At 38.3% G+C, this 18,898-nt stretch overlaps 1 long non-coding RNA gene across 3 annotated transcripts in view; it reads left to right on the plus strand.

The window, feature by feature from the left end:
• The window catches only part of LOC115494539 (uncharacterized), a 118,280-nt gene extending 105,127 nt beyond the window's left edge, over positions 1 to 13,153 (plus strand). For all 3 annotated transcript variants that reach the window (XR_012055345.1, XR_012055346.1, XR_012055347.1), the window contains one exon: positions 11,734 to 13,153. This is a non-coding gene — a long non-coding RNA (uncharacterized lncRNA). The remainder of the gene's footprint in view (positions 1 to 11,733) is intronic.
• The last annotated feature ends 5,745 nt before the right edge of the window (positions 13,154 to 18,898 follow it).

The following is an 18,898-nucleotide window of genomic DNA, read 5'->3' on the forward strand; positions in this document are numbered from 1 at the left end:
GGGGAGGATTGGTTTGTGGAAGAGATAAAGAAAACGGCCCAATTAACAGAAGATAACTGCCACACCTCTAACAGATGGCTGAATACATCTTGCCTTGCAATCTAGGACAATCTGAAAAATATCAGATACTTTATAACAGCTTACATAAAATTCTGTGAAAGGCAGTCAGTGGCCCTTTCTTTTCTATTTTTATATTGTGACTGAATAAGCAGAATTTTTGGGAATATGTAGTCCTTGTATATACAATCAATTATGTCCATGTGGATGTATCCATATTTTGATGACAGCCTGTCATGTAGATCAGAACAAAAATGGTGTTTTGTTCCATATGTGGTAAATGCTGAGATCTAAAGTGAAACATGATTCAGATCAGCAAGTTGTGTTTGGTTTAGGACTTTATCCCCCAAAGAGCAGTAGTATTACATTTTAAATGAAGAAGAAAATAAAACATTTCAAATCCAGGCTTCAAAAGGAAGCATTTCTTTTGGATACTCTTGACAGAAAAATAAAAATAATAAATAATAAAAATAATGATGGTGTTTTCCCATAGCTGGTGAAGCCATTAGATCTGATGTCAAAATTATATTACAGAAAATTCTCATTGTTTCCAGTAAGATGGTAAAGAGAGGAGGATCCTGGATTCTTGCAAGAGCTCTTTGTACTTTTAAGAGCATCTCATGCTGAGCAAAATAAGAAAGTGATTCCTAAAGAAGTCCACGATGTATTGTGTCAAATTATAAAAATACATGAAGGAAGTCAGCATTATTGTTACTGAGCAAAGACTGCAAAACTAAAAGCATCTTCTTTTGGCATTGCAGTTGCCAGAATTTTAGGAAGACAGATCTTTACAGGCCCCATGCTCCAGAGACCCCTGTGTATGAGCATCCTCTGTTAACTCCAGCTGCTCCCCACTCCTGCTGCATTTGGAGCTCTACCAAGAGGGTGCTGCTCTCTTTGATTTGGCACAACTCTGTCCTTTGTAACCGTCTTAGAAGCATAGAGAAAATCAATTGAATTATACCTGTTGTGGAGGGATTGGAGAATAATGGAAGCAGCTCTTACGGATGTGGCACACAGACTGCATCCATTCATCCCCGAGGCACGATGAACGGAGGTGAGAATTGATTTTGACTGCACTACCTTGAGAGCCAGGGCTTCAGCAGGAACCTAACAAAATAAGACAAATGGCCTTCTGTATTGTGTAGAATTATATCCTTTGTTCTTTAAGCAGCTTTTATGCTGAATAGTACCCAGGCATGTTGCATGATTAGAGAACTCCTTGGGAATCATGGTAATTTCTGATGCTCTAAAAGGGCTTCAGGGAAACTGTAGTCTGATGCACACAGTTAAATTTGCCTGCTGGAGAGGTTCCAGAAATTCCAACGAGGAATTTCTAGCCTTTTTAATTTGTTAACTGTGTGGCATAATGTTTCTGTCTTTGTGAGTTATCTTTATTTCTTCTTACTAAATCATAATTTAATTTTCATTTGACTGTACCAGGACACTTTTGCCATCACATACAAGGATAAAACTGACACAAGCATCATATGTAACCACACAGTTGTGCTGAAGGCTAGGAGGCAATTCATCTGTACAATGATGCTCTGAATTCTCCTACAATGATCAGTTCTTTCCTAACTTTGTGATTGACTATTGAGTGTATATTGTAAATATTAGCCTAATTTGACTGAAGTTTTTGGCTGGTTTCCATCAATAATTTTATAGTCTGTAACCTATCTCTTTTTTCTCAGAGTTTTATAAACATCATATAGGAACATAAATATATATTGAATTGACTTTTATATTGAGTGCATACCCCATTTACAAGCATTCATTGTCCGCATTTTACTGAAGTGATTAAAAAACATCTGGGTTAAAATATCCAGGATTCCCCAAACTATATCATAACAGAAAGGGGGGAGAAAACCCAATCCAGAAAAATATTAATAAACTCCTAGTGTGGTATGAAGTTTATTGGGAAGTACATGTAATTTTTTATTAACTTGTTTCATTAAAGAATGACAAATCAAAACTTATTTTAAAAGTAAAGATTTATTCATTCATCAATTTATTCATCCATAAATTGTTGCGGTGCAACTTTTAGGTCCTTGAAATAATGTTTAGAGTGTAACAGTAAGTGCTGAAGTCTTTCATAACCACAGGTGATCAAAGCTTAGTGAAAGAGTTCACCCACAGTGTGTGTATTCTTTATATATTTAAAAATATTTTGAGGCAATGGAAAGAAAGAGGAGCTAAGGCCCCAAGTCCTGTGAGAACTTCCAGCTCCTAGAAACACATTTTTTAGAAAAACACAGCCTTTTTCCCCTCCAGCTAAAACTTAATCCTGCTAATCTAGCACTGGACCTCATAATTTGTTCATTCATAACTAGAAGTTAATTGCTATCACAGTACAAATACTAATAAAATTATTCTGCTGTAATAATCATGTAATAAACTCCAAGAGAAGGAAGCACTTGGAAATGAGGAGCAGTGTATGACCTCACACTAATGAAAATTGCTGTTGAATTTGGTGAGTCTGTGGCATTGTTAATAATAAACGCAAGCAATGGATTCTGCTCTGGTAGGTAATTACACTTGGCCACACTGAATTGATTTTCTTTGTGTTCACTTGAGCTGAACAGACATACAAGTAAGTTTATGGCACCCATCCTTGAATAAATGACCTTTTCAGAGATACTGAATTAATTTTCTGAAATGCTTCTGATATTGAAGGAACCTACCCTATTCACATTAGCTTAGGAAATGCAGCAGTTCTTCCCTTGATTAGAAGGCTCAAGGAATGCATAAATAATAATATTTAATATATAATATATAATTAATCTTTGAAAAGTTGAATGAATCTTGGAGAAAGCCTGTCCTCATAATTGTGATTTATGTGATACTTTTATTTGTTCTTATCTTTGATGCTGAATTGCTCAGTAATTTAATGCTTCCCTCAAGGCTCCTCGATTTGTATCATCTCACAAAAATTTTAAAACACAGACTTGTTGTTATGATGTGTCTAAACATCCCTTTTATCACCCTCAGCCTCTGGCTGGGAAGGCAACACTCGCTTTAGTGGCAATCTGTTCAGTTCATTTTCCACCCAAGTGCAGGCAGAGTTTTCTCTTGGCTTAAAGATAGCCCTTGCAAGAGTCAATCATTTGCCAATCATTTCAGGTAGCTTAAATGTATTCACCCAGATAATTTCTATGCTCTGTGTTTAGTGAATGCTTTTAAAAGTTATCCTGCAAGGTTCCAGGGCATTAGCTGCTCTAGAAGATGTCTGTCTACCCTCACTGTGCATGCAGTAGATGCTTTGTGCTGTAATATTCCACTAATAACAAAATCAATATTTTAAGTCCCATCCTGTTATGGTCTTCAAATTCACTCTGTTTAGATGTAATTTTTTAATCTTCTCTGGAGCTAAGAGCAAAGGAAGAAACCTTAGCAATTCTGTAAATGGATTTATGTCTTGAAGGCTGTGACCTACAGGACAACGTATCTTGCCTCTTAGGTTTAATGCTGAAGATATGTATACACAATCTTTGAGATGGAAGTGACAGAGGCAGCAAGGACAGACTGTCACAAAGTCTGGTCCCATCTTCTCAGTGTGTAAGCAGACAGGGAAGGAGACAGGCCCTTTGGACTCTAACAGTGCAGCTTTCTGCTGCAATATGGTTTGCTTTCTGCACAGAAGAAATCAAGACACTGAGGAAGGAGAGTGGAAAATATTTGGGTACTTTTAGTAGGCAGCAATTCATTCAGTTTGTTTCATCATGGCAATCAAAAGAAAGAGTGTAAATGTTTCTAACTCTTTGCTTTTGGTGCCAGAGCTCTCAGATAGAGGATTATAGTGCCATTGCAAGGAGTATAGCATTGATTTATTGCCTTCATGTTTTCTTCCTTCCTTCTCCTCACACCACAGTTATGGTCCATGTGGAGTGAGGAAAATCTATGGGCTGATGGAACAATACTCTGGCCCAGCAAGGACTGCTATGATTTATCCTCCATTATAAAAAAGAATTGAGGAAAAAAAAAAATAGTGATGCTGGAAAGTGTTATGTTCCTCTGGGGAAAGGCAGACCAGGATGTGGGACACAAAGCTTGGAGAAGTGTGAGCAGCGGGCACATCTGCTATGCAACATAGCTGTTTTGGGAGAGTGTCACTATTCTGACAAAATCCATCCTATCCTGACCTGCCTGTGTGACTTGAGCTATATGGTAAAGCTCCTCTCTCCTCTCTGGCTCCAGAAAAGGTGTTAAAAGCTTTGCTAGCAAAAGGCAGTGCTGTCAGGTGCCCATCCATCACTTGCTTGTTCTTTTTCCCCAACCAGAACAAGTTTTCTCCAGACATTGGCAGAAGTGTCAGTAATTTAAATAGGTTTTGCTGGTGAACCGTGCTCCTGTCAAAGCCTTGCTGCTCAGATCCTCTCCTCAGCCCACAGGGTGTCCCTTGGGGAGCCTGGGGTGCCCTTGGAGGTTACTGTGGTGTATCTCTCCTGACATGGACTGGGCAAAAGGATGTGACGCTACCTTGAACATGGTTTGAATTACAAGCTGGTTTCCTTCACTGCTGCTGTTTGTTTGCAATGGGGAGATGATAATGTCCTTTCCCCCTTTCTTCAAATGCTTTTGGAATTTTTGAGCATGGTTTTGAAAACCCTGATGGTGTAGTTCATGAAAATACAACTTGTGTTTGTAGTTGCAAAGATAATGCATTATTAAGAACAATGTAATATATTGATTTTTCCATGTGTTTCCAAGCTTATGTCTTCCTTCAGTTAGTTCTTGATGCTCTAATCTATATAATTAATAACCTATTGTCATATATTGCAGCTACTATCCATTTTAAGGTTATCTGAAATTTTCTTAGGGAAGCAATTCAAATAATGTTGCAAAGAAATCACAAAAAAATGTTAAATTCATGTTGAATTCAAGGTAACCTTGGTTACGTGATTTAACCCTTCAGGGGTGGGAGGCCTGAAAAATGTTTCAGACAAAAACCCGAGTGAAGCCTGGATTACCCAAAAGTGCTGCTGTAGGTGTTCACCCTCACAATCCAAACAAGGCCCTGGAACAATTGTTTTTATCAGTGTTAAGCTTCCAAATTGAGTGAACTAGATAATCATTGGGAGGAAAGTAATTTAGTAGCAATTTCTAGGAAGCCAGTAGTCCCTGCCTCAATGCCCATTTTATTTAGCACACTAGGGAGCCTGAAAATGTAGACAGTAAAATTCTCCTTTCATAATAGATGAATTAATTTAACCAGCTAGTAAATTCAAGAGCAAATTATGTGTTGAAAGTGTCCATTATTTATTGTTTATCTAAGACTGTTTCTCTGTTTCTCTCTTTAATTTCTGAAGTGCAGCAGAGAAGTGCTGAGACACTAAATGCTCTCTCAGACACCAGCCAATTTTAGTATGCTTTTAAATTACATTTGATTTTTATTCTCTGATTCAAACCTAATTTTGGGATTGCTTATTTGTTTTGACTCGTTCATGTTTCTCAGCTGTGGTGCATTTCTACTGCCAAGCGTTTCATTTTAAGCAAGTGGTTGGATACCAGCAGCAGGAATACCTCATCCCAGCTGGATGGCCACTGCCAATTGCATCCTCTATTATCCTTAAGGTTATGCTGGAAACCAGAAAATGGTCCTGTTCTGTGTATTTGCACATGTATCCACATTAATGTGTCCAAACACATGTAGTGTCGTATGCAGAGTCCTCCTAAATATTTTCCTCTGGACACCAGTATTTGGTGTTCCTCCCCCCACTCTCCCCAGCTAATTTCATAACATGGGAAACTTTTGTGGCTGTATTTTGAGGAAGGACAACCATCACTTGAGATTTCTTAGCTTCAAAGAAGGATGATATCCTTTCCTGGGGGTCCAGCAACTCATCAGAGGCCCAGCAGTCTTTCAGTGCCAATGGTACAGTGACCTCAGGCATTGTCCATCCCAGACCATCCAGGGTAATAAGCATTTTATATGAGAAAAACATAAGAAAATGACAGTAGAAACAGAACAAAAGAAAATAATGGATATATAGAAACTGTCTTATTGTGGTACTTCTAGGACTTCATTTATTAGCATTCAATATATCTCTCTGAGATTATTACACCATAATTACAGAATCATTTAGGTTGGAAAATACCTCTAAGATCATTGTGTCCAACCATAAACCCAGCACTCCCAAACTTACCACAAAACCAACATGTCAGTGCCACATCTACATGTCCGTTAAATACCTCCAAGGTGGTGACAGCCTCTTCCCTTGCTGGCCTGTTCCACTACTTGGCAATCCTTTCAATGGAGAAATTTTTCCTAACAGCCAATCTAAACATCCTATGGAACAGCTTGAGGCCACTTCTTATTATTTGGGAGAAAATAATATCTAAGTGGAGGGCAGCTCTTGTTTTACCTGTGTCCCACTGTTCCCATTTTTGTTGTAGAAAGGTGACATTTTTGGAACCATCAGTCACAGGGGGAATCCATTGCAGATATCTAACAAAAAATGCTGGAGGACACCCACAAAATATAGATGGCACCAAGTAGAAAATTGGCTAAAATCTTGTAGAAACTAGATTATGATTAAAGAGTCTTGTATTTAACAGCAAGTCCCTTTCCTTTCCCTTCCATGTAGAAGAGGGAAAATGATGTTATTTTCACCTGGTCAGGTGAAGCTGAAGGGTCAGATACCCTTGCAAGGACTGACAAATTGTTTCTTTTCACATGACACACACTTTTTGGTAGACATGGCTCTCCATCAACCATTTTCCTTCAATATTCTCCAACGTCTCTGCTTAAAATGGATGAGGGAAGCACCGTGATCATTTTCCTCACAAAGGTGATGAATGAGTCTTCATATAAGATCCTGAATAAAACGCTCAGTTTGACTTGTTTTCCTCTCTGGATTTGCCAAATGCCTAAATACCAAACTAGAGCTACGTTAGCTCTATGAGCTCTACAAAGAGATCTGAAAAAGAGCACCTGAAAAAGCATTTATTTTCCCCCTCTTAGTTCCTTTGAATGGGGACAGCATTTTCTCTCCAACAGCATCTTTTTACCCTCTGTACATCATCCAGATTAGACTATGAGGGTCAAGCTGTGGATGCTGCATTGCTCCATATCCTCTCCAGTCCTTGTCTTGGATCTATTCCACTAGCAAGCATAAGAAAAACTTTCAGCCTTGAACATGTATCTGAGAGAGCAGGATTTGAAAAGAAGGAGGACTAAGAACTTCGCTTTGTGCTCTTCAGCTATTCTGAAATTTCCAAATGTCTTAGATGTTGTAAGCTCTTAGAATTTAATTGGAAAAACACCCTTGATGGTAACATAATTATTTTTATATTACCTAGTGCTCATTTTCTAATATTTTCTTAAATTAGTTGATATTTATATTCATACAATGCACATAAAGAAAGGTGATCCCAAGTGTTCATAATACTTTTTCTGTATTCCAAATGATCTTGTTTATAAAAATACTAAGAAAATATTTTTTGTTTTTTTAGAAATGTTTTAGTACATGTTTAAGTTCTCTTATTTAGGCTTTGTGCTGTAATAGCAGCCTTGCATATACACTACAGGTCCATACAAATTTGAGAAATAAACAACTTAGCACATTGTTTGCAGCCATGCATGATCTGTTGCTTGCAGCCTTACCTCAGCTGATGGTGCACAAGGCAGAGAGAGGCATTCAGAAAGGAAAGTGCTGTGGATCAGCTGTCCTAAGTCTTGTCTGTGCATGGGGATACTTAGCAAGAGGTATCCCTGAGTCCTTCCTTATACACAGATGTCTTCGCTCAGGTTAAGGCAAGAAAGCAAATGCTCAGTTTCAATTTGAGCCAAGTTCTGAGGAACCCTGCCTGCAAAATAGATATCCTAATTTAGGTAGTATAGCTGCTGCAAATTAAATGTATACGCTACCTCAAATTGAATTAATTTTCAAGTTTAGACAAGCTTCAAGCACTTGGAGGCTGACTTTTAATTAGTGAAGCTCTGACAGCACCACCACAGAGCTGGTTTATCTTAATGACAGAAGATAAACTTCATTAAGTTTTCCAAGCAACATAAGAAAATGCAAATAAGGCAGAACCCCTTAAAGGGCTTGTGACTCCTTCTGTCATTTCATTACTGTTGTGATTTTCAGTCATAATCCCATCAGCTTCCCTTCATTATTTTCTGTGTCAGCTGTGTTCCCAGCTTGGCACTGTACTGAGATATTTGGTGTGGCAGTGGCTCTCTGTGAGAATGGCTGGTTTGGGGAATGATGCACAGCCACAGCCCCAGGCAGTTGTGTATGGTTTTGCTCCATGTCCATGTGAGATGGCACAGGCAGAGTCTGGCTTTCCTCCTTTCTGAGACACAACCACACTTCAAGAAGCAGAGTAGCTGCAGCTGGTGTGGCCCCATCCTTCAGAAAACATGTATTTCCCAAAGATAAGTTACCTTGGAGGGTTTGTGTTGCATTAACATGCCACTCTCCCTCATCTAGGAATATGAGTAAAATTAGGATGAGTTTGCTTGCAAATGGCAATGCGCTCTCAAAGACCTCTGCTTTCTGTGTATATCAGTAACCAGGAGCTGTTTTATTCCACAGCCCAAAAACTGGAGTACCTGCAGTGGCCCAAGGAAGGATGAGGTTGCAAAGCACTCACAGCTGCAGCAAAAGGCAGGGCATCACCCCAGCCTGGAGATTAAATGCTGCAGGCAACTTCCTGCAGCTCAGAGACAGCTTTTCTTTTCAATTCCATATCTAGATCGTGACTTAATTATCTTCTGCTCACAGAAAGTAGGGTTTGCTTTCAAACTAAAGAAAACAGGAGAAAAAGAAAAGAAAAAAAAAAAGATCCCATCAAGAAATACAATGCCAAATATGTTTTGATTTAGGAAGCAGCAGATTCTTACTGACATTTCCCCACCTTCCCTGTACTCTCAGGACTGCTGTAAAAGCTGACATGAAACTTCTGGACTTGGTCCAGGTCCAAGTAAAACTAGAGCCAAAAGAAAAATCTATTTTGGGGAGTGAGAAGGAAGAATATGGAGAGAACATAAAGTCAGTTTGTTATTAGGAAAAGAAAAGGGGGAGGAGAGTAGAAGGGAATAATATGTTTGTTTAACAATGATTTTGCTACAAATGTGATGTACAGTGACAGTATGTTAAATTTCCTAGTCAACAGGGATCTATACAAAACAATTTGTGGCAAAAAGGAAACAGATGCAGCTCTATCTGCAGCTTCACACATCTGCTCTTGCAAGCCACTGTTCTGCCTATAATTCTCTAGGAGGGATGCAATAAAAATGATATAAAATTTTATTGTGTTAGTGGCACTAGTTATTACAGTGAGAAGCCAGAAAACTTACCCAGGGCTGAACTTTTGCAATCTTTCAGTGCAGCGTAAATGATGAGACCACTGCTGGTACCAGCAATACTAGTGTGGGACAGGTAAAAACCATTTTGGAGCATTGATCATGTGGGGTGGATGTGGGGGACAAAACCAGAGTGACAAAGCTAAGTGGTAGAGTAATAGGAAATTGGAGATCATGGAAATGAAATGTTGAACTGGTGTTTAAAATAAAATTCATGCTTAATTCATTTTGTTAACTTAAGTGAACTCCAAAAATCTCTATTTCATGACCTCCAATCAGGATTTGAGGAAGTGATGTCCACCACTGGACAGCAAAGAAGGGGTCGATGGACAGAACTTTGGGAGGGCTTAAAGGGTTAAAAGGCAAAATCTCCATTGTGTGGGCGAGCACGTGGTGGGGAAAATCCATTGCTCCCGGCACCATAACATTTTCTCTACTCAGTCTTCTGTAGTATTTTTGGTATGGTTTAATAAACCTTTCGAAAAGTGAGTAGTAATTTCTCACACTTTGAACGTGCTTTTTTTTTTAGCAGGGTCTTACTGCCAAACAGGAAGTTCAAAGCACTGACAGAACAATCCCTCTCACCTCAGCAGCAGGGAGAGCAACACATTCATCTTTCTGTCATGTATCTTTCAATAACTGGAAATAAATACTAGGCTATTAAGCTTTTGCAGAATACAATGTTATTTAGACACTGGAAGACTCTTGCAAGGTAAAACAATGGGCAGGCTTTTCTTTCCTGTAATGACAAAATATTACCCTTCATCCCTTAAGTCTTGTTAAAGCCATGTGAATATGTATTTGGGACAGACAAATGGGTTTACTTTATGTTTAAGGTAATTTAGTTTCTTGGATTATGATAGACATAATCAGATGCTAGAAATCCTAAAAATTTAGAATTTATTTTACTGTGGAAGATTATAAAATAAATAATAAAATTGACAATAAATTCACAAAAAACATAACAAAAGTTAAATCTGAAACCAAAGTTCAAAGAAACTCTTCAAATCCAACATGTCCAAACACAACCTTTCAGGTCTTTAAACTGAAGTGAAGTAATTTAAACTTTTTCACATAAAATTTAATTTCTGTTTGTGGAGCCACAGTGAAACACTTTATCCTAGCTTATGTTACTGAATCCTTGCAGTGACCTGTAGGAAATTTCTCTGCAGGCTGAGGGATTTTGTCAGAATTGCATGTTATCACCGTAAAAATGCTAATATTTTGACTGTCTCACAACCAAATATTGCAATACCAGATTACTTATCCTGAAGCAAAATATTTTGATCTCACTTCCTAAATGAAATCCAAACATTTCTGAAAGAGCATAGCTTTTCATTCCAATAATTTCTTTTCCATCATAAATATATTTCAGTGGAACAGTCCTGTGCCATTACAACTTCCAGCTACAATTTCAAAAAGCACAATCTTTTAGAATCTCACTTGCTAGATAAGACCATACTTTTCTGTGTGGTTTTTTGTTTTGTTTTGTTTTGTTTTTTCTTTTGAATAAACAAAGCATAATATAGAATTGTAATTAAGAAAACAATTTTTTCAACATTGGTCTTATACTGGCTGGTTAGAAAATGTTTGAGGAAATGTTTTGCCAGGTTATTATTGATTATTTTAGAATAAAACGAACCAAGCCGATAACTAAGCAAATAAAATGGGTCAATATTTAAGAACAGTTTTATGAGTTCTATACCACTGCATAGGAAAAGCCAATAGCAATGAGATTGTGGTGACAAATATGCTTAAACAAATGCAGTGTTTCTGATGATGTTCATGACCCATTCCCTTATCTCCTCAGCATAGTGAACAATAAAAGTAAGAAAAACTGGCATGGCCCCTGAAGTAGCTGTCTTGACCTGAAGAAACTCAGAAAATATCTGAGAATGACAGAGTAAGGGGCCAAATTCCTTACTGCTTAGGGTTTTGAGGCATAAACAAACAAAAAAGGGACATTGGAAGCTCAAATTTGTAAACTTTGCGCTTCAGCTCAACATTTCAGACATCTCGTGTGTCAGAAACATGGTGACCTGAAACTGGAACTTGGCCTATACTGACAAAAGGATCTATTTGCTGATCACTGAGGATGATCCAACTGGAGCATTTGGATGCCCTCAGCACATCAGGGTGCACAGTCTATTCAGAAATCTGGAACAGACTTCTGGAAGGCTGCAGATTCAGATGAATGCAACACGCATATATTTCTGAGAGCATAAACTTCTGCAACCCTACCTAAGTGAGAATAACTGAGTCCAGAGATTATTATGAGGTGATCATTGCATGTTTTTACTTTGTGCTAAAAATTAAGCTGGAAAATCAGGTTAATAATTCTGAACTTCTTTTTTCCCCTTCAGATCCTTTTCATTCAGTCCTGGCTGAGCAAATGAGCAAATGAAAGGGGCATCTTGCAGAAATGCAGTCAGCAGAAAGCAATGTAATGAACCAGCTTGTTTTGCAAACACCATGAAGTGCTATCATCCCTAGGAATAATTCTGAATAAACTCTCTGATACCCTCAAGCTCCGTCTGTTCTTTGTGGACTTGTGGGTAATTGCCATGGTGAAGAACATCCATATATTAAATTACAGGTATGATTTAAATTATTTTTTACTTTGTTAAATGCATTAAATTCCATGCTTGCTTCACTTAATGTCAGCATAAGACTCCAGGCATCCTTGTAATGTAATAACCATTGGAGTCATACACACAGCTGCTGTTCTGTGGCAGGTGACAGCACAGCTTTGCATTAATGTGAGGCTATTATTAATAACGCTAATATATTCACTTGTAGAGATAGTGCATATTGCAAAAAGGTTATTATTTTTGAATAATTTAGTCTGACTGTTTTCTGTATTTCATTGAATAATGCCACATTTCGAAACAGCCAGACATAGGTGTGTCACCTGTAAAAACAAACACCTTGCATGACAGTATTAAGTTCAAACCTTGTTTTTCTTTACTTGGGTTCTGAGCCATGGCTGCTACCACAAGACAGATTAATAACCATAGGATTAGCATAAAATATATTGTGTGTGTGTGTGTGCTGCAAAGGGTATGGCTGATCTTTAGAAGATGAGAAAATAAACTCATTTATGCTTCAAGAGAAGCAAAATAGCCTCACAGACCAGCAGAAATTTCCTTCCTATTTCACAGAACCATTCTGTAATCAGCATCTTAAATTGTATTATCTATAACATAAGGTCATAATGCAGCAGCCTGGTGGCCTATGTGAACTGCAAATCACTGCCCTGGTAAAAGAGCTTTGCAAAGAGACACCAGAGAAGTCACCCAAACTGAGACAAGCACGGGAGAAAGCTATGCTTTCAAATACAGAGCAGCTTATATCACAAGCCAGCTGGCTGAGAAGAAATAGTTTACAGTTCCAAATCAGTGGCAATTTCTAGGTGTTATTTCTCTTTGTATTGTGCAACGCTATGAAGGAGAAAGCATTAATTCTCAGAATATTTGTATATTAAATACACAAAATATACTGCAGACAAGAAGAGTTTTCAAAAGCAGCAGACTGACCTAAGCTACCTCCCAGTCACAAGCCTCTTCAGGAGGTTTTGAAAGGTCTCAGGCAAAGGGTTTGGGTTTGTTTTGCTCCAAGTACAGACAGGAGCAGGAACCTGCTGGGGTGTGCAGAAGGTGTCTCCTGGAAATTTTTTTGAGTGAATATCAGAGGAGGCCAAGGTGGCTGCCAGGTTTTGGAAACAAAGGTGTCCTGCCCTGCCAAGGGCTGCAGTTCTGGTCACTTTGTGTGACCTGGAGGCAGCCCCAGGCCTTCCCTCCCTGTGGCTGATCCATCCGTCTCTGGAATTGGTTCCCAGTCAGTACAGTCATGCACCTCTGTGGTTATTAGTGTCCACTAGGATGGACAGGTAGGCAAACAAAAAGACTGGGAGGCATTTTGTGTAGCACATTGGAGAAGGAGACACAAGTAGCTGGTGCTTCTGGGGGTGTATGGTTTAGAGACGGGACATTTTGTTCATCCCAACAATTTTCCAAATGTTTCTTATAAATCCCCTATCTAAAATAGTAAGATCTGTTGAGGTTCCCTGGGATTTATAACAGCCTTATAACCATAATAAATTACAGTGTTAGTATGGGGTGATCAATAGAGTTTTCTTGAAGTTGTAGATAAAAATGAATAGCAGCGGAAAGGAAACCCTTCATATTTACACTGTGGGAGCTCTTGTATTAATTGGCACATAATCAGGTGCAGCTGCTAATAATCAGGCAGCTCTTAAAACTCACACACAGAGTACTGCCAATGCAGCCTGAAGAGCTAGAGAATATGTAAATATTATCTGAAATTCAGGTTGCTGGATGAAAGTCTTGTTTTCTAAGCTTACAGATCGCTGGTCCTGGGTTCTGCTGACATCAGGATGAGACGCTGTGGGATTCCCTCATGTCATAAACCATCCCTTCGCCTACTTGCAGCTCAGTGAAAAATATCTGTCAAAATATACTTTTTTTTTCCTGTGTCCTGTATCTTGATCACACCAGTCTTCAAAGCACTCGGTTTTCTTGATGGGACATTCTGCACATTCTTTGTGGGATCTTCTTTTATTTATTTTATTGTTGTCTTTGGGAGAAATTATGCACCTCAGCTTGGCAGAGTTACCCCAGGGTCACACAACAGCAGGCAAGTTCAAACAAGAATATAAACTCAAGAAAGCAAATTGTGTAGTAACAAAGGATTGAGCTCTTGATTACAACCTTGGAAGCACTTACAGGCACAGCAAAAAATCCCAAAACATTTAGGAAACCTGCAGCGACTCTAATAACACCCTCTTGTTTTAGCTGTCACTTAGGGTTTTTTCTCTCAGCTATCAGTCAAGGGGCCAATTCAGCCAAATTCCCCCTCCATGGGGCTGGATTTCTGAGTAGGTTGTCATCCTGGTGTTTCCATTCAATTTAATATGCAACAGCTTTCTTGTTGCTATTGAATGCAACCAAAGCTTGGAGGATGTCTGTTTCTTTGCTCACTTAGGGTCTCCTGCTCCCCTGTGGCCTTTGTGTGGGTGTTGCATGTACACATAAGCCAATGAGATATCTTTGACATGAAACATGACAGCTCTGGTTTGTGAATAAGATTGCTGAAGGGCTGAGCTTTTCTTGTTCTCTTTAGAAAGTGAGCTGAACTGCATTTAGAAGCCTTTGTGTGATGTTTTATTAATCCCATGAGTCTACTTGTGCAACATTTGTGTCCTTTGGCTTCATGACACTTTTATAGTGACCATGCAAGTGGCCATGTTGCTACACACTAGGCATTTCAGGGTTTGTTCTGCCAAACAGGTTTGTATTGCATTGCTTTAAGAATGGTTTTTGGGACACATGAAACACCTTTTCTTGACATCAGTAACAGCTTTTTTGTGTGCCTTTACAAAGATAATCAGCAGCTGCATTTGTTTCTTCTCTCCAAAACACCCTTCTCCATCTTGGCCTAGGTTTTCCTTGCATGAATATTCATAAATTTGATATTAATTAAGTGTAAGAGGTGTGGCGTCTTCTATCATCTGAGGTTCTTTCTTCTCTTCAAGTCTGCGGCATGCTGATTTTATGATCTTCCCCCCAGAGAAGTGAAAGAATAAATGTGTAAATACAGACACTTGTGTAAAAGCTGGTGCCACGGGTTGTCTGGCAACTAATAGTTGTCAGATCTAAATTAGCCAGCCTGCTCTGGAGACAGGTGATTAACAAATAGGGACCTCAGGAACAGGAAAAAGCACCAAGGGGAGGAGATGAACAGAGTTTGCAAGAGGGAGCAAGGGTTAAACACTTAGAGAGGTGTAGGCTGGAGTCCCTGCAGTAATCATTGTTTTTATTTATTGCTGCCTCTTTTTGCTATTTATTGCTATGCTGATGAAAGAGTTTCTTATTTATCTGGTTTTTGTTAATTCCCTTGTTTTCTTCCTGGCCTGACCCTATGGTTTGCTTTTTCTGTTAGAACTGCAAAAAGTTTGGATGAGTTTTATAATTTTGTTCCAAATGTGTTATTTTCTTGAGTATACCTTGTTCTGTTTTATGCACTTGAAAGGCACAAGAACAATCAAGTGTATGCAGAGTGAAATCAAAAGTGGTGCAAAGAAGGTCTTGGAGAGCATCACACTGATGTTACCTGTCAGTTATGGTGGTTGTTATTTTGTAGTTTGGTTTTTGGTTTTCTTTGTTTTGTTTTTTTTTTTTTTTACAAGCTGATCAGAGCAAATAGGTACTGGACAAATCCTTACAGCTTGAAATTTTTGCTTGGAAGCATCTTCTGCTTTTTCCAGAATGGTGTGTACATTTGATTCCATTTTTCAATATACTGAGTGCAAAACTTTCTCTTTGAAATATGCAGTAGTTTCTTATGTGTCTACAAGGTGATTCTACAGAATTTATTTCTTTTTTTCAGTTTTCAAATAAAAAAACAAGAAAGTGGCTTTTGATTGGAATAAAAAATAAATATGAGGAAAATAATAGAAAGCTGGAAAGAATGGGAATAGAGTGCACGAGATTTATTGAAAACTTTGAAGAGAGGAGCATGTGTGGGAAACTGTCCTAAATTTGTGGTTAATCTTTAAATTCTGCCTCAACAGTACCTCAACTACTCAGTATTTTATTAATTGGTTTTGCCTAGATTATATTTTAAGCTTGTAGATTTTATGTTTATTTATTGGTTTTAAGGAATGCTATGCTAAAGAAATATGAAGTACCAAAAATAGGACACAAATCCACTCTGGGGTACTGAAAGCCCAATGCTGGGTTATTTTGGATATACCCTATGTGAATCTCTCTCTTTATTTAGCGTGTAGTCAGCATTAAAAATAACATTTCACCATATGTGAAGAACAAGAAGCAATCAATACAAAGTCAGGCTACCTGCCAAGAAGTTGTTTTCTTTTTTTTTTTAATTTAGTTTTATTTGTTCGGGGCTTTTTTTCCCAAATTTTAAAAACATAAAAACATGAAAGAATAACACTATTAGGAACTTTATTCTGTGTTGTTTGACAAAGAAAAAATTAATCCTTAAATATTACTTTTGTGCTATTCTGTAATTCACAAGGGTGTAAATCCTGACAGCTTTGGAGCCTTTTGATACTTCCAAAGATGTGCATCAAGATCTGTCATGCCTTTTCTGAAGGTAAGAATAGATACCATGCTTTATTTTGGAGTAAAGGGAGAACCAGTAAGCTTTACTTTCCTTAAATCCATGGTTTGTAGGTATCCAAGTTTTCCTAAAAAGTGCTCTAATCAATCAAAAGATTAGATCTGATGTTCCCCTGAAGCAAATAAACCTTTTTACCTCCTTGAACTGCAAGAGCAGTTTTGGAAGTATCTTAATATTGCTATGATGAAATATACTGCAATCGAAGTAGAACCATTTGGGCTAAGAATGAAAACGCTTTTTTCCATTAACTTAATATATTTTTAGTTGCTATAAGTTTGTGCAGTGGTTAAGATATAGACAATGCTATGAAGGGATGAGGAGCCTGGTGCATTTAAGATCATCATGATTCATCTCTCTCAAGAGAGTGCTCAGAAATAGAAAGCTCACTGAAGACAGTTAATTCTTGTCCTGCCAGAGGATCTTGGGACAGCAATATCGAATATTAAAGCAGCAAATATTAAATAAACCTAAAACTTCATTGGAAACAACTGAAATAGATGAGTTTGCTCATTATGTTTTTCCTATCAGATATTAGAACAAGTTCCCTGTTGGAATGTGTGTATCTGTTGGTCAGCCCCCATCCTCCTTGGTGTTTCTGGTGTTTCCAATTTCTGGGACTTCAGTAAGCTGTGTTTTATTTTTCTGGTGGAAAAATGTGTAAATTACAGTAATTTGCATGCGTTGTACATAATACTTCACTCTGGCTATTTTGAAAATGTAAAAAGCAAAGCTATTGTGTCTATTCATGGACAATTTGGCTGTTTTATTCTGTCCCTTATGCCTGCAAGGGAAAACTTGAATTATAATACCAGAGATGTTCTCTGGCTGATACTGTGGGACAGTTACATTTTTCCTTTAATTTTAAGCCTCCTTATCTTATTCTTGATATGGCTTTCCATCCAAAAGAGGTCTTGAAACACACCTTTCTGTGAATCTTTCCACTTACTCTGTCCTCAACTTGCTGCTCACAAATTGTATTTCTAATAAAGTTTTGAATCATCATAAGAGAGAGAGATAAATTGAATGTTTCTTATACCTGCCCATGAAAATCTCAGTATAAATCCACCTGGGAGGGAAGGGGCAAGGGAGAAAAAAGTTTTGTCTTTGTTGCTGCAAGTTCTGGCTCTGATAGCAAGCAGACAAGGTTAGTTGTTGCTTACAATCCTAGAGGTTGTCCTTGCACAGGTCAAGCTGTGGCCATGCAGAGGCATGTGAGTGCATGAAGAGCTTGGGGAGGACCTCAGGTGTCCCAGGGAAATCTGAAACTGGACTGTGGGCTCACATCAGGTGAGAAACAGAACGAAATGTCGAGCACTGGAACACTCATCCTAGGAAGGAGGTGGTGAAGTAAGAAGAATGCTGCAAGTCACATACTGAGAGGAAAAATCTTTGCATCTGCAGCTTCAGGATGGGAATGATGAAATGATGGTGATAAGGGTGCAGTTTGTGGGGAGGACCAAATAATAGGAAGCAAGCTGAAATTAAGCCGCTGGTCAGCTACCTATGCCATATGAAATATATATACATAGTTTTATAAGAGCTTCTGAAAGATGTGCTGAACTGAGAAATGTTCTTGATAGTATGAAGATGGCAATGCAATTTTATTCCCTTTGCTTCTGCCTTCCCCTTCTTGTCTCAGTTCCACCTCACTGAACACTTCCCTTTTGTTGATCATGTGAGAAGCACCATTTTCCTACCAGCATATAAGGTGCTCTCTCCTTTCTCACTTTCCACCTGCTTCCTTAAAGATTAGTTTCATGTTATGATCCACCAAAGTAACCCACCTAACACCTTGCTGCAGAGATTGCAGGAGCAGTTTCACATCCCTGACAAAATCCCATCAAAGCCCGAAATGGTTTTCTTTATGTGAGTGGCAAGGCAATTACTGAGCTGAGTGACATGGGTGAAGGAGTGAATTTACACAGAAACTATTGCTACAGCAGAAACCACTGGCAGGAAAGCAGTGACTGACATCCCTTGGCTTATTATTATGGGTCTTGTATAAATGGAATAGAAGCAATGACTGTAACTGCATTTCTAATCAACAAAGTGTTATGCCAGTAATTAAGTTTCAACTGACTCGCATCTCCTTTCTAGGCATTAATTGGAGGAAGAGATGCAGATTGCTGGTTAATAATAGAATGTTTATAGTTCTGTAATAATTTTCTTCATTTTTTTCCATTTGTTTGATTGCTTGTATGGCAAATATTTGATCCTATATGTGTCTGTTTAGCCATTAGACTGTTTATAATCATTGTTGTGGTAGTGACATCTTAAAGCTCTGCAACTTGCAGAGCCTAATAACACCAAATGTAGAACTTTATTTTGCAAAATAGAGGAAGGCCTTTCAAAGAAGACTCCAGA

Source organism: Taeniopygia guttata, chromosome 3 (assembly GCF_048771995.1).
Source record: "Taeniopygia guttata chromosome 3, bTaeGut7.mat, whole genome shotgun sequence".
Lineage (NCBI taxonomy): Eukaryota > Metazoa > Chordata > Aves > Passeriformes > Estrildidae > Taeniopygia > Taeniopygia guttata.